Here is a 17,137-nt window from a genome sequence, read left to right as displayed (position 1 = left end):
TGGGGGTCATAGACAAACATTTCTTGTAAAATAATAGATTCAGAAAGTACTAACTGTTTATGTGTCATAGTGACAGAATGTTACACTATTCTAATCAGTAGCACCCATGGCTTCCCTTGGGCTTTGCAGGATCCGTGGCAAGAAGAGGTTGCAGTGTCCCTTTGTCCAAAAGTGAGGGCTAGGTGAATGATGAGCAGATTTATAGACTATGGGAATGGAGAATTTAGATTTGCTTGTGCCACAACCTTGTGAAATCATGAAATTGTAATGCTGCATCATACTCTACTTATCTCTTAAAGCCAAAATAATCTGTTTGCACGAGGTTGCAAGGTAACGTAAGTAAGGGTTTGGATGCTTACACTTTTCGCTCAGCATAGAACTACGAGCAGAAGGGAGATTTCTGCCATCAAAGGCAGAGATACTTCCCATAAATCCCTCTTTGCACTGGGGTTCTTCCAGAAAAAAATCGTCATAAAAAACTAGCTACATCTTATAAATGAAGTAATCTTTTATTCAGACCACAGATTTGTGGCACAGTAAACAAAGTCTAGTGGGTTGTCATTCACTCACACTTTCTCACAGTCTCACCCACTCTTTCTCAGGGTCTGATACACTCTCACGCTCTCATTCACTCTCTCACACTCTACAAAAAAGTCCACCAAAGGCAGAAGGTGCTTATATATGGGAAGACAACGATACAAATAGTGTAACTCTGTATAAATAACTCAAAACAAATGAAATGGTGTAGTTGCCCACTCACAAAGGAACAAGATAATATAGCTTCGATTGAGTAACTGGATACTGTGGCTCTATGTTTTTTTTTCAAATTTTGGAGGTTGTCTTATAATCAAGCAAATTATGGTAATTTAGTTGATTGTTGCCATTATGGGCATGCAAAATATGTAACTTTTTTATTCCTTACCCACTGTTTGGCTCCTTTATTTGTGTAGATCTGTGTGTATACCTAGCTTTGAGCATAACACAGAGTTAAACTGCATACCTGGGAAAGAACCAGATACTGAGAGCTTTTTCTATAACGTATTATAATTTCTCCTAGAAAAAAATAATCCTATAAAAATACACAGCTACATTTTCCAGTGTGCAATGCGATATTACCTTCCACATGACAGCCTGTGACATCCTAATGGCCTTTTGTTACTGAGGTGTTGGCAGCACCTATATAGCTCTCCTTATACCGATACCATATATATCATATTTGATGTTTAATACCCTCAAATATCATAGCTCTTTTCTGCTTTGCTCAATCAGCCCCAGGGCTCAGTCTGTCCATCAAACTGGGATTCTATTTCACTTAGAAGAGCTGCCACTGAATAGTCATTCTGCTGATATGCACATCTTTTTTTTGAAAGTTCCTAATTCACTCGCTCCTATGGCAGGCTTTGAGAACTATTAAAGGAATCCAATATGCCCAGGGAACATGCAAGTGTTTCCCGACACTCGGACTGACTGATTACACGTCTACATTTCACAAAGGACAAAGCGGCTGACCTTTCTATTTCATGTTCCAGCTCATTTGTATTGGTCATTATAACCCTGATCTATGTATCCCTTTAAACTGAAGAAAGGTGAAGCAGGGCACCAGCCCCGGCTATACTGCCTCGTTGGTTGAAATTACTTCAAAATATTATTTCTGAAACCAGATGTCTTGAAGATACCATCTAACATGCATGGAAAAGATGTGAACAGCTCATAAGGTGATATATTTTTTCTTTTGTTCCGCATCCATGATCACTTAAAATCATCAGCTTTCTTTCTTTTCACACTACTTAATGTCACAATGATACTGTATTTGAAGAGTTTGCTTCTGTTCAAGAACTATGAAGAACCTGGAATGGCTTAGGCCAAATACTATTATTATCATTATTACAATGGTTCAGTGGGATACTTAAGATTGACAGTAAAGGTTATTTATCTAAATAGTTTGCTTGTGGTTTGAAACACACACGGAGGCACCACAGTCTATCGCTTATCATGCGCAGTCAACCATCTCTACAGAACAGCTGCACAAACATGAGAGAGCCAGTGGAATACACCGTATATTTATAATCGCTCTCCATATCGCAAGCAAGACAGTAGCTTCAAGAGTTGGATTTCCTCATGTCGCTCCCCGTTAATCACTTAGCGTTATTAACTGCTACTTAGTAACGGGTTTTGTGAATGAATGATACACATAATGGTAGGCGGCAATAAAGCTCCTGTTCTGACAAAACAACAACTTAGCTCTCTAGCATGTTAGGCAAATCAACATTAAGTGGGTCTTTTATTTTATTATTTCCCCTGAGTGTTTGAACCACATACAAAAACAACAAATACACTTTGCAGAAGCTTTTTCTTGCTTTTTATTGCAACTTGACTGTTTTTGTGACACATTCCTCCAAAAAAAAGACGAAAAAATAATATTATTAAATTCTACATGGTTAGAGATTAATTTCCGCACTTTTAAAAAAAGCTATGAAAATTAAAGGATGTCTCCTAACAGTCTTGGTTTTCGAAGGACAGTCCTGATTTTTGGGCAGTGGCCTGTGGTCCTTGGTAGCTGCCCCCGCTGTTCCACTAGACCCACACATTCAGTTTGTATGACCCCATAGATTTATATAGGAGTGGGAAGGGAGTGGTGGCGCAACCCAGAGATTGAGCTCCATGACCTGGATAACGGGAGAAGCGGTGTTCCACCTGGAGTTGCCAGTTATGATTATGTATAAAGAGCAATTCTTGGACAAATTGGCAAGAACATTCTATCGGTTGCTATGGCGATTGCTCAACTTTTACCACTTTGTACTTTGCTCTCTATATATTTAACCACATTTTATATAAAACATAATGGGTGTCAGCTTTATCTAACGTGCCGGTTTGTCTTACTGTGTCAATTCTAGTTTTGTCATTCCTGTTGAATATATGTATCGCAAGAAGCGCTGCCTAAATTGTTATCTATATAAATAAATGAGAATACAATGGGGCCAAAAATCAGGTACGGGTGCGGTCGGTATGAAGTCATGGAAATTAGGTAATCAGGCAACGGATGGTGACATTGACAGATGAGACATTTGTGAAATGTAACAATTGTGACGGGTTTGTGTTTACTGATTCTCAGATATTAATAAGTGAATGTCTAAGCAAATGTTGTACCATCAAAACAGATGATCCTGCCAAAATATGGGTGTATTTGACTCAATTACACATGAGAATGCAGTAGTATACTTTAAATGGCCTACAGCTAACATGTATCAACACAACCTGTCATATAATTTCATTATACTTGTAAATTACTTTATTGACCTCACAATTTTTCTTCTTAAGCATTTTTCATTAAAAAGGGAGATTAGAGGAAGATCCTATTTCCTATCAAACGTCTTGGCTTGTTTGTTTTTTTAAATATTGTAAATCCTGTCAACTTTTAGCAATCTGTTGCTGTACGACAACATCTATATTGTGGTATGAGAATCCCTCCTGATATCATACAGGGCAACAGACGGCGATTATGCTAGGAATGAGAAGTAGGAATCAAAGTGTGCCTTGGGTAGTACTAGTAACATAATACACACTGAAGACACTTCAGCATGGCCTCTGGCAACCTACACAGTTACATCTTTAGTTCTCAAGTTTTACTATATGTCGTAAAATCACCATATACTATATATCACAAGAAAATTTAAAGGGACCGTCCACTCATCATATGTACTTTAATGTATATGATAGCTGAGAAGTCCCATTAAACCTTCTTGATGTCGCCCTTGCAAATGCATGGGAGAATTCTGCAGAACACCCCCCCCCCCGATGTGCTCCTTTGCCAGCCCCCAGCTATTTTCTGTGCAGTAGATGTGTTCAGCCAAACACATATCCTGACTTCGAGCAGCCAATCGGTGACAACAATCGTCAGACCACAGATGAGGCGGGGAGCTGCAGCTTCTACCTAAGGTAAGTCTTTTATTATTATTTTTACCTTCTTAGAGAGTGCATATTAAAGTACTCACAAAGTACTTCGGTATACATTCTTCTTTGTTGAGGCTGTTAGGAACAGAGAACTGTACCTTTAAGACACATGTACTTTTATTTTCCCTCTGCAAAATTTTCAATGTATTTATAACATTAAGCAGGTTGTGTGCAAAATATTTTATTTTAGGCAAATCTTTCTACTGCCTGTTTCTATTTCTACTTGGCATAAACTAATTTAATTTTTACTCACAAAATATTAAATTTTTACAGAAGACATAAGTACGTTTCAAAACTTTAATAAATGCAATGTAAGAAGGTACGCTGTATAAAAAAATTGATGTGAGAAAAGAGAAGAAAATAACATATTACCTTTGTTATGTGTATTATCTGTGGTTTTTCACAACCACATCAGATGTTAATTATGGACCTCAATGAGAAATGCGGATTCCTACATAGTGTACAACATATGGTGTAACACCATCCCAGCATGGCTCTGCATGGAGTAAATGGATGCACACAGAAAACCATTTTTACAGAAAATCATCTCACCCCATTTACCTTAGTAGTCCCTGAATGCAGGGAAATATTTGGTTTGTTTTGTCTTCTTTGTTTCGTTGCTAGGTTTAAAATAGATAAGAATGCAATTAAGTCAAAGGGTGACTAGGCAAAGCTGAGATTAATAAGGCACCAGGACCCAGTGGCATTCACAAAGCACTGTTTGGGAGTTTTCTGCAATAATTGCCTGACCTGTAGTTCTGACATTCAGGGACTCTATACCCTTTGGCTTGATGCCATAAAACCAATACCGGTGCGATACAATTACTTAAAAAGCACAAACTGGAAACTGCAGATCTGGAAAGTTTAACGGCAAGTAAGAAAATACTTCTTTGGCAAAGGAAGCCAATTCAATGGGGATAAGGTTGTTACGGGCATTAAAGGGACTCTCCAGCCATCATATCAGTATCCCCTTTAAACTAATATGCAATTGCATGGAGGGATAGATCAGAATCCCACTATGTACCCTATCCAGGCACTTTAAGGCCAGTGGCACTAATTGATCTGAAGCTGAAGCAGCAAACCAGGTGAGTATGAAATGCCGTCAGCCAGCAGCCCACCCAAAATGGAGAGTCTCTACACATAACTTATATGTTGGCCCATTACAGAGGTTAACATTGCTAAAGAACTCAGAGTCAGCTCCTTCAGGAAGTCAATGGGTAAGATAACAAGCTGTAAATGTATTTTGTGTTTGTATTGTATTTGGGGCTAGCCCTGCCCTTTTGTGCAGCTAGTCCTGACTCTCTCCTGGCTAACCATAAGTGGCTAGGTCCATCCTCATGCATGGTTAGTCTCATTCCCTCTCGGACCCAATCCCTCAGAAGAGAGAGAGAACTCCAGGTAGAATGCTCCGTGAAGTTCCCATGTACTTCAAATAAACCGTCATGACCTGTTACAGACATTTGGTAAGTTTGCACAGGAAAAAAGGGTTGGGGCTTACGTGCCCTTCTAAGCATTACCTCTTGGAACATTATGTAGGGCAGATGACCTCTGGTGGCTTTCATAGTTTATTAAATTGAACATTATTATATTTAAAAAAAAATTAACATGAACAGTTCTTTAAAACTATCTAATCATACTAATCATAGATGATGTACATCATCACCTTTTTTGTATTTTTTGAGGATACAAAGGATTGGTAAAGAAAGTCTGGATTTTCAAGTGCCAGAAGTGTTTGCTCATTCAATTCATTCAAATCAAAGATTTGAGGGCAGGAAAAATTCTTCATGGGATTGAGAAAACTGAAGAGAGTTATGGAATGTCAACATTAAATTTCAAAATCCAGGCATTCTGACAATGCATCTTCAGTGTCTCTTTTCAATTCATGTCACATAAAAAGGGTAGCTAAAAAGATCATTAATAGTTATAGCACAGAAAAAAAATTGACGCTACAAAGCCGCCGGGTAGTACTGGAAATAACCATGCTGCTATTGTACGCTGTGTAAAAATGTACCGTAAAAGAGAATGTTAGAATATTAGGATGGAAATCACAGTTTCTCACCCACAGAGTGTGATCAATGCAGTCTTTTTTTTCTGGTACACTTAGGATATGACTGAAATCTACAGATTTCCATGAGTTCACTCAGTACAGATCCCATTATAGCAACAGTCAACCCTCATAACATTTATGTCAGTGTTGGCTCACTTACAGTTTGTGCTCTAGATTTTTTTAGAAATAAGAGATTGGGGTCTGTGACTAAGCTAAGCATTTTTAACTCAGAAGCTTAATTGCAAGGAAAAATTAAGAAAAAAACCTCATTGATTGACCCCCAATGGATCTTAAAGGGGAAGTCATGTGGGAAGAATATTTTTGATCACACAGTGCTGTGTACATGTAGGTTGCCACTAACAAAAACTGTTCCAATAAACACTTTATCTGCAGATCATAGATGGCAGGAATATGTATGACATCATCTTTATGATGTTATTGTGTGCCTTTTTTTACATTTATTTTATAGGAGTCCTTTTCATAATTGTGATGCCACACTGGAGGCAGCCACTCTTGTCAGTCTTGATATATTGGGTAAAAAACACATTGGGCTGATCTTGAGCTAAGAAAACATGTAGAAATGACTAATATAGCAGCTGCTTGGAAACATATTACGCAAAAAGTGGAATTCCAAGATATATATATATATACAGTTTTAGTCCTAAAGCCACCGTCTTGGATAGATTACGTTTTAGATGCAGCATCCAGCAAATGATTACAATGTAACTGTAAGAATGAAAGTGAGTAAACATATATTCCATTGTTTAATGGTTACAGTGTTAAAGTTACAGTGACATACAATACAGTTTTATGAACAATAAAAAGTGCTCTATGTATGACATCATTAATGGAAAATTAAATTAATGGGGTCATTGTTAGACTTCACTTTCTCTCTACTGTGTGATGGGATCATACATTTGACCTGGGCAAAGTCTCCTATATATACTTTGGCTCCCTTACTGCCATTGTGGCATCATAATGGTGGTGAGTTAATCAATTATATGGCTCCTTGAATCCTTCCACCTGTTTGCCATCATGAGCTATTGTAGGTGCTATCTGTTATCACGCAGAGTAAATATTTGCCTAAAATCCCTTACTTATCTTGTACGTTCAGGCAGATCCGGATTTACACGTGTTGAAACCGAAGGCTGACATCTTTCATTATGGTTTTGCGTGTCTGTTTTGTGTGTCTGTGCATTAATATTCCATATCCAGATGTCCTCTGACGGCATGAGCTAAAACAACTTCATACCTGTTCCCTTGCAGCAACATCCCATACCTACAGTAGTTAGTAATCAATACAGATGTAGGACTAAAATATGTTGCTATATTATCCATTTTTTTATTGTCAAATTCACCAAATATTTCCTTAGGGTGAGTTGGAATGTTCCTCTAGTCAAGACATTTGGCTATTTTATTTCATTTAGAGATCTTAATAAATTTAGACGTATTCAATTTCTCACCCTTAAGAGATATTCTGCAAGAAAAGGTTAAAATGACAACATGAAAATGGATATCACGGGAGCAGTTTTTACTCATACAGACGTAGAAAGTAAATCAATATGTACTCATCCACATATTTCTGGACCAATAGTGACATTTGAACAGGCAATCATGTCATGCCACGGCATGAGTAACTGGAGCTTGGCACTGAATGGGTTAAGGGATTTGATTGATGCTAGGTCCAGTAACATTTGTTCACACCTTTCCTTTTGGAGCCAGAACCCAAAATAAAACTTGATTACCACATGCTGGGTATTGTCACCTGGGACAGGAAGGGATTCCTGTGGAAGAGTGAAGGGCCAGACATCCTGGCTACATCTCCCTGGGGTGTGGAGACAGGGTATCAATAGACACAGGGTAAAATGATGAAATGCATAATGTCCAAAATATGATGGGTGCATAACTTTTGGGCCCCATCGTACATTGCATCCTTATGCCTGTGATGTGCTGTTTTCAGGGAGACCAAACACGCCATGCAGGCATGACCATAACAAGTGTTATGCGAACGTGCCCTTGTGCCAACTGATACAGGTGTGGAGTTTGGTATGAAAATGATCACTAGGACCAGAAAATTATGATGATCCTGGTGTCATAATTATGCCAAGCTCGGCCGGCGTCATATTACATATTTTGTGATCCCAGACCAAAGTTGAGAAGATATAAGCCCGCCTTCAGAAGGTCATAGTTCTGAACCCCCTACTCCCATCCCCTTGCTCGTGTTTAGATGTAATTTTCTCCTCACCCATTTAGTGTACCCACACAAGTTATATTTTGTTTTTTCTGGACGAGAAGGGCTTTCTTCAGATACCATTGTTTTGATCATATTATCAAAACAATTATTAAAACAATATAATAGGACATTATTATTTCCTATAAAAAAATATTTTACTCATCCAAAAAAGCTAATAAAAAAACCTGCTAAATAGATTCTACTATTTGTCCTGAGTTTAGAAATAGCCAATGTTTTTATGTTTTTTTGCTTTTTTCTGCAAGTTATTGGGCAATAAGTACAAGTAGCGTTTTACTATTGCAAAACCATTTTTTTTCCAAATCTGGTCATTCTTCCCCCATGTGCTCTTTTGGGTATCTTTAAAGCCCGCCAATGCAATTTACCTCATCAAACCATATATTTTTGAAAACTAGACACCTCATGGTATCTCAAATGGTATCTCCAATCCTGGTATTTTAACCCTTTCCATGCACTACTACCACCCTTTATCAAAGTTTGTGGTAGTAATTTATTTTGTGTTTTTTTTTATCACAAAAATTGCACTTCAGGTATGGATTTACAGCTCCTGGTGCATGTCACTTTCAAACAAGACCCCAATGTGTTTTCATGAACATTTCCCGAGTACAGTGATACCCCCCATGCATGGGTTTGTCGGGTTGTTTGAGGGGTAAAACATTTAGGAGGTGCGCATTTTTTAACTTGGAACTTTTATATCTGGTCCTACTGCCCCAATGTCCTAATAGGTCCATCTTTGAATCCGGATAATTAAATTTACCCCATCAAACCATATATTTTTAAAAACTAGACACCGCAGGGTATTTCAAATGCTGGTATTTTTACCCTTTCAATGCATGAGATTCTACCACCAGCCTTTGCCAAAGTTTGTGGTAGTATTTTTTTTCACACAAATTGTACTTCAGGTATGAATTTATCAAAACAACACTCCAATATGTGTTCATCTCCTGAGTACAGTGATTTGTTTGGTGTTTGGGGGCTAAAAGGCCACATTTGGGATGTGTGCTTTTTTCCCCCATTTTGGTCAGTCTGTGCCTATGCCCTATCTTTGAACCCGGCCACTCCAATTTACCCCATCAGACCATTCATTTTTTTAAAAAAAATTAGACACCACTTGGGTATTTGAAATATTTTCACTTAAACTCTTTCCATGTCAAGATTTTTGGGAAGATACAGCGCTAATTAAAAAAAAACAAAAAACTTTATTTTTATTATTTTATTTATTTTATTCTTTTTGGACGGTTTTTTTTTTTTACATTTTGCTGGAACTGGATGGTTCCTCTGATGCATAATTATTTTTAAATGTTACCACTTTTTTTTCATATATTTTGAAATTATTTTTTAAATATTTTAATAATCACATTTTGATTAGAAAGCTGGGCTCCTCAAGAGGGTCTGGAGACGCTCTAGAGAACTTTTCCAACTAAATTTGGGGTGAAAACACTGATTTCGTGCTCAGAGAAAGTGGCCCAGAGATCTGGGGAAGCAGGGCTTTATCCAGAGACTCTGGGGCAAACCTGGAGAACTCTCAGGTATGGCTATTAAGATTGCTCAACCTTCTTTGTCCAAAACAACCCAACTGAACTAACTCCACTTACTCAAATGAATTGTCAGTTGCTTTCAAGTTAGAGAGTTTTTCAATTGTGTTTCAAGTTGAGTTTGACAGCAGTCAGATAGCGCTTGACTACTTTTTAGCTGAATTCTATTGATCAAGTGCATCTGTCTTTTATTGGTGGTGTTTTTCGAATAGATGAAATGAGTTGGTTCATCATGTATCCCATTTTTTACATTTTCCATAATATCAGTGTTTTTTGTGTGCGTCAGAGCTCCACAGAAACAGAATCACACATGTGCATGAAAGATGACACCTGGAATAGAGGGAAGACATTGAATACAAGCTTCAAGCATTGTTGTTTCTTCAGGCGTCATTGTCTCAAATGTTGTATTTACTATCCTCGCCTTTAGCTATAGATATCACCTTCACAGCACTTTTGTGATTTATCAGAAAAGTAATTTAACACCAACTGTTCTGATAATACAAATCGTTACTCTCAACTGAATATGAAACTTCCTTTTCTTAGTATCTTTAAGTATAGTATCATCCATGTACACAAGGATCTGAAAGTGTCATAAATACCTTGACAGTTGTATTGAATTAAAGCCACACACTTATGACTCACATAAACTGAAATTTCTAAATGGTAATTTTAGAACTTTGGACCCACAAGTCTGGGCTGTGAACTTTAGGGATTATGTATTGTAACAGAACTGCATCTAATATTAAGAGATTCCCACATTTAACTTTGTGCTCTGTTGCTATTTCCATACCACTGATTCCAGTCCTTAAATAACGGCGACACATTAAAAAAGTTCTATAGATGTAAAAAGCACCTGTCATCCAAATGACTTGGACATTGAGAACAGCAAATGTCTTGATCTCTACATACATATATATATATATATATATATATATATATATATATCCACTTGTGTCCGCACATCAGGAACAATAGTTCTCAATGCCCGGGTGCAGCCAATAAACAAAAATCCATAATAAGAACCCACTCAAGGGACTTGAAATCCTGTAAGAACAAGTCATTTGCATACACTCTATGGTATGTTTAGTTGGTAAGAGTTAACATAATTGGTGGTTAATTGGTGTATTAGGTGAATGTTTAATTGTGTGTATTGAAGCCGCTCGTCAAGCCATTGTTGTTTGCTTATTTTATATATATATATATATATACATATACATATATATATATATATATACATACTATTGAATATACCATTTTGCTGATCACAATCGTGGGGTCTGCTGTTAACATCATTGACAGGGACCCCAAAGCCTGGGCACCAAGCTAGGAATCATTTCAGTCAGCCCCCTAATGATTTGGAAGCAAGCACGGTAGATAGTAACAGCAATGCTCATGTCATGTTCAAAACAACTCATCCAGATGAAGTGGGCACCCATCAATGTCATTAATACATACTGTATGTATATATAGATATATATATAGATATATATATAGATATATATATATATAGTTTGCACACACTGTTGTTTAATACAAAATTGCAAATTTTACATTGCAAACCAAATAAAAGCTTATTTCCTTTTTGTCAACACTATAAATACAATCAGTTTATAACACATTTAATTATAACTTTCCACTTTGCAATACTATTAAATGAATACACTATGGCAGATGGTAAACATACCTCTCCAATATCTGATGACATCATCACAATTGCAAAAAGTCACTGCACTTATAAACCTCATTTAACAATGAGAAAAAATGTCTGTTTTGACATGTAAGTTAAGTAAATTGACCATTTACCTCTCTCCCAACAAATACATTATATATATATATATATATATATATATATATATATATATATATATATTTATGTAAATGGGTTACTATATATGTATATATAAAATGTTGCAAAAGAGGTGATTGGTCAGTTTACTTAACTTGCAAGTAAATAATAAATAATAATAAAAATAAAATTATATATATATATATATATATTCAATACTCCGTATACCCATACAAACAGTATACCATCCTGACAATCCAGTGCCATGACATAAATATTTACAAAAAAATCACCCTGTTTCCAATACCTCTACCTGGACATGTTTTACATATCATCTCACGTCATCACACAGACATCGTCCCACATAACGCCATCAGCCTTTAACCCCATCCTTGCCAGGCAAGGATGCATCCCCATCCCAAATGCCATCTGAGGCAGGGCTCCCCGATTTGCTCATCCGCTCGCCACCTAAAGGGTTAAAGCACCCTTTACTCGGAATTTCACGAGGTGTAGACGTTCCTTTTCTGATAATCCAGTAACAGCTGCAAAACCTTTTCATGGTTCTTTACACAAGAAGCATGCACAGTATGGTTTACTTCCAAAAAAACCCCCCCCAAAACCCAGAGATGGTGGATTTATTGCTAATCCTGCTGAAAATGTTACACTTGCTAAATGAAAACAAATGTTTCTTTTGATGGTATTAATAAGAAGGCAGGAGTGGCAGAACCTATTATATACGATGTACTGTATATGGATTGACAGTTGCCATCAGTGCAGACCTTTAACTTTACCCTATGGAGCGATCCGAACCCCACTCACCCAGACAGATCCCTGCATTCCCCAAGACAGCTGCCTCTCCTTAGGTTAGCAGAATATTTTGAGCTGTCACTGTAAAATAAATCACTAAATCCATCTGTGAACATACCCTTTACACGTACCTTGCTTCCCAATGTTCAGGTCAGATCTGCAGATATACCAGCCTGATAACTCCAATGGGTTTTTGTTTATTCCTCCCCTGCCAGATTATATATTAATCCACAAGAGAATGAAGAAGGAAAAAGAAGTATGTTGACCATGAAGTCAGTTTAGGGTTAATATAGCTGACAAAGCCATGCAGAAGAAACTTCAATGCTCTCGAATAGCAGGCAAACAGCAATCCAAGTGAAAGCAGGTAGAATACATGAAGCACAGCCAGTGATCTGGGGATTCTTGTACAGGATACAAGATTGCCCCTGAAGTTACTCTAAGTGCTTGTGTGTGATAGTGTTCTGTGTACTGTGTAAGAGGCTGGAAGAAGTCAGGACAACCCTCTGGTATCAGATTTCACAAGCAGCTGGCAGCTTCTCTCCATACAATGTTGTGCTACTGTCTCTAAAAGACAGTGAAAGGGGCACTGTCACAGAAGAGGTCATTATTGTCACTCAGCTGGCCAAAAAAAAAAAATTAGAGAGTTGTACTGTGTTAGCCGGAGAAAGAAAAAGGGCAAATTTGTTAGCGGCGATCGCTTTGCTTGCTAAATGAATAGAGTTTAGAGATCTAAATCTCTTAATATTCATGAAGAAGGGACCTAGATAGTCTCCAAAGCATGAAATCTGTTGTATTCCAGTTAACCAATAAAGGTATCATCGTTATCAAATCTGCAAAAAAAAAATAAACCCTTCATGTTAAAGAGACTGTCTACACACTGGCGTAACTACCCCTGCGACCCTTTCTTCGTGTCTCCTCGTGCTGGTTCAAAATTGTTTAGAAAGGTCCAAAAGGTGCAGATCTAGGACACGTGATGTGTAATTTTGTGTGTGTGTGTGTGTGTGTGAGCATTGATGTGTAATTTTGTGTGTGTGAGCAGGGATGTGTAATTTTGTGTGTTTGTGAGCATGGATGTGTAATTGTTTGTGTGTGAGCATGGATGTGTAATTGTGTGTGTGAGCGTGGATGTGTAATTGTGTGTGTATGTGAGAATGGATGTAGGTGGGGTGAGATGAAGTGTGTTAGTGAGTATGAGCAAGTGTGTGTAATTTGTGTGTGTTTATTTATGTTGTATGTTGGAAGAGGGGGGGCAGAACCAGTTGTGTGGGGGCAATGATAGCACAGATGTCATAACCCTTGAATACATATATTGTAAGAAGTGGTGCGTAAATTGTTGGTGCTATATAAATAAAGGTTAATAATAGTAATAAAGACATTCTGAAGGGCCTATGGATAGGTCTAAACACACTTTATGTTATGTTAGTATTTTAAGGTTACTTTAAGGTTACTTTAGCTTTATGTTAAAGAAATAATTATCTCATTTAACCCCTTCATGATTCTTTGCTATATTTTTATTTTTTATTGGGGCATATGTAAATTACAGATACCACCATACATATGAAGAGTAAAAACAAGAAAAAGTATACCATGGGTACCATCTGTAGCATATCTAGAGTTAAATGCATTAGAAACATATTATAAACTACTACAAAGAAAAAGAAACAAATACAACCCCAATACTCTCTCAAATTGGGAAAGACCTCCCCATTTCCTCTTCCCATACGGCTGTGTGGGGTGGACTGTCTGAAAGCTGTGACCTGAGCATTGCTTTGTAGCTAATGGTGGCTTTTCTTGGCTAAGGGTCTTAAGTGCAAAGGGATTTAAATGGATGAGTAGCTTTGCTACCACCTATAAGCAGGTCAGCGTTTAGACAGTGTCTTATCTGCAAGTATCGAAAAAATGGCTGTGATGCAGACCCCACTTAGCTCTAATATCATAAATAAACCCCCCTGAAATAGGTCTTGTTTCATGGGGATGCCTTTATCTATCCAAGACTTTTTTTTAGGATAATGAACGCATCCAGGGGATTGGTGGCTCCCACTCCATTCTTAGATGGCATGCTACTTGCACAGGTATCCCAAGCCTTAAATAGCCCTTTGGTGCTGGGTAACATCAGGGAAAGCTCTTTGGTGATGAGCCAACAGTGAGGCATTGTAATCGTAGATAAGGTTCCTGATAAAGGTGTGTGTTTAACCTTGGAGGGCACTCTTGCTCTTCTGTCCAAATGAATGTATTTATGAATATCTCTGAATGGATGTGAGGACTTATTGAGGAATTTGGTATCGCTCTAAACAATTTGAGCAACACTACCATCTTCATAGCCGCTATACGGCCAACCGTATATTTATGTATATATACTGTATATACAGTATCTCACAAAAGTGAGTACACCCCTCCCATTTTTGTAAATATTTTATTATATCTTTTCATGTGACAACACTGAAGAAATGACACTCTGCTACAATGTAAAGTAGTGTACAGCCTGTATAACAGTGTCAATTTGCTGTTCCCTTAAAAATAACTCAGTACACAGCCATTAATGTCTAAACCTTGGCAACAAAAGTGAGTACACCCCTAAGTGGAAATATCCAAATTGGCCCCAATTAGCCATTTCCCCTCCCCGGTGTCATGTGACTTGTTAGTGTTACAAGGTCTCAGGTGTGAATGGGGAGCAGGTGTGTTAAATGTGGTGTTATCGCTCTCACACTCTGTCATAATGGTCACTGGAAGTTCAACATGGCACCTCATGGCAAAGAGGATCTGAAAAAAGAATTGTTGCTCTACATAATGATGACCTAGGCTAAAAGAAGATTGCCAAGACCATGAAATTGAGCTGCAGCACGGTGGGCAAGACCATACAGCGCTTTCACAGGACAGGTTCCACTCAGATCAGGCCTCGCTATGGTCGACCAAAGAAGTTGAGTGCACGTGCTCAGCATCATATTTAGAGGTTGTCTTTGTGAAATAGAAGTATGAGTGCTGCCAGCATTGCTGCAGAGGTTGAAGGGGTGGGGGTCAGCTTATCAGTGCTTCGACCATAAGCCGCACACTGCATCAAACTGGTCTGCATGGTTGTCGTCCCAGAAGGAAGCCTCTTCTAAAGATGATTCACAAGAAAGTCCGCAAACAGTTTGCTGAAGACAAGCAGACTAAGGACATGGATTACTGGAACCATGTCCTGTGGTCCAATGAGACCAAGATAAACGTATTTGGTTCAGATGGTGTCAAGCGTGTGTGGCGGGAACCAGCTGAGGAGTACAAAGACAAGTGTGCCTTCCCTACAGTCAAGCATGGTGGTGGGCCTGCATGAGTGCTCCGGGCACTGGGGAGCTACAGTTCATTGAGGGAACCATGAATGCCAACATGTACTGTGAAATACTGAAGCAGAGCATGATCCCCTCCCTTCGGAGACTGGGCCGCATGGCAGTATTCCAACATGATAACGACCCGAAACACACCTCCAAGATGACCACTGCCTTGCTAAAGAAGCTGATGGTAAAGGTGATGGACTTGCCAAGCATATCTCCAGGCCTAAACCCTATTGAGCATCTCTCAATCCCTCAAACGGAAGGTGGGGAAGTGCAAAGCCTCTAACATCCACCAGCTCCGTGATGTCATCATGGAGGAGTGGAAGAGGACTCCGGTGGCAACCTGTGAAGCTCTGGTGAACTCCATGCCCAAGAGGGTTAAGGCAGTGCTGGAAAATAATGGTGACCCTTCAGGTCCAATTTGGACATTTCCACTTAGGGGTGTACTCACTTTTGTTGCCAAGGTTTAGACATTAATGGCTGTGTGTTGAGTTATTTTTAAGGTAACAGCAGATTTACACTGTTATACAGGCTGTACACTCACTACTTTACATTGTAGCATTGTCATGTCTTCAGTGTTGTAAAATGAAAAGATATAATAACATATTTACAAAAATGTGAGTGGTATACTCACTTTTGTGAGATACTGTATTTATACAGTTGGACTTCTTTTCTTTTTACATTTTGTTGGAACTGGATGGTTCCCCTAAAGGTGACAGTGAGGAATTATTTTTACATGTTACCAATTTTTTGAACAAGCTCCTCACCAGAACATGTGAAGAGGGGGACAGACTGATAGGCAGGACTGTGGGAGATCATGCTGCATTATGCAGCATATACCACATGAAGATTGTTTCTTAGCGGAAGGGTCACGTGAGTGATGTGTGTGTCTGCATACTCGCTTGCAGTTCAGAGTCTGGCAAGTCTTTGAATGCATGCAGGGGTGTGTTTAACCTGTCCAAGGGACTATAGTAGATGGTGGAAGTGCCGATTCAGCAGATTGGTAGAAATGCTATAAGAGAGGATTGGCAACACAGATCTTAGGTCTGAATAAAAGATGACCTCAATTATAAGACAAGGTTGTTTGTTCAGATAATTTTTTTCTTGTTGAAGAATGGCCAATCGAAAGGGGCTCAATGAGCAAATGGAGGTGGACATCAAACTATTTTCTATATTACTGTTTTGGGGGATCTTAAGACATTGGATGTGCTTAGTGGCAACTAGCTATATATAAAAGTAGGGCCACCAACAGAGGGAAACATCCTTTTAATGGTCTTAGCATGAGTGCATGTGTGAGTTAGTATTTGGTGTTGCATGTGCGTGTGACTGAATGCGAGCGTATGGTGTTATCGTAAGTTTGTGTCTGTGTATGGTGTTGGAGTGTCAGGGGGGAGCCTAGGGTTAGGAATGCCTGGCAGAGGGAAAGGGGGAGCAGGAGAACAAATGTGTGTA

General features: G+C 38.5%; 1 protein-coding gene across 2 annotated transcripts in view; it reads right to left on the bottom strand.

The window, feature by feature from the left end:
- ARHGAP24 (Rho GTPase activating protein 24) overlaps positions 1-17,137 on the bottom strand; it is a 320,431-nt gene that overhangs the window by 201,903 nt on the left and 101,391 nt on the right. Inside the window, exon 1 of one of the 2 annotated variants that reach the window (XM_053461726.1) lies at positions 12,509-12,839. The exons of the other annotated variant lie outside the window; for it this stretch is intronic. The gene's annotated coding sequence lies outside the window, so the exon portion shown is untranslated. Of the gene's footprint in view, positions 1-12,508; positions 12,840-17,137 lie in introns of those variants that run through there. 2 annotated transcript variants of the gene reach the window in all.

Source organism: Spea bombifrons, chromosome 1, assembly GCF_027358695.1.
Source record: "Spea bombifrons isolate aSpeBom1 chromosome 1, aSpeBom1.2.pri, whole genome shotgun sequence".
In the NCBI taxonomy this organism is placed as follows: Eukaryota; Metazoa; Chordata; class Amphibia; order Anura; family Pelobatidae; genus Spea; species Spea bombifrons.
This window is presented reverse-complemented; position numbering and strand designations above follow the sequence as displayed.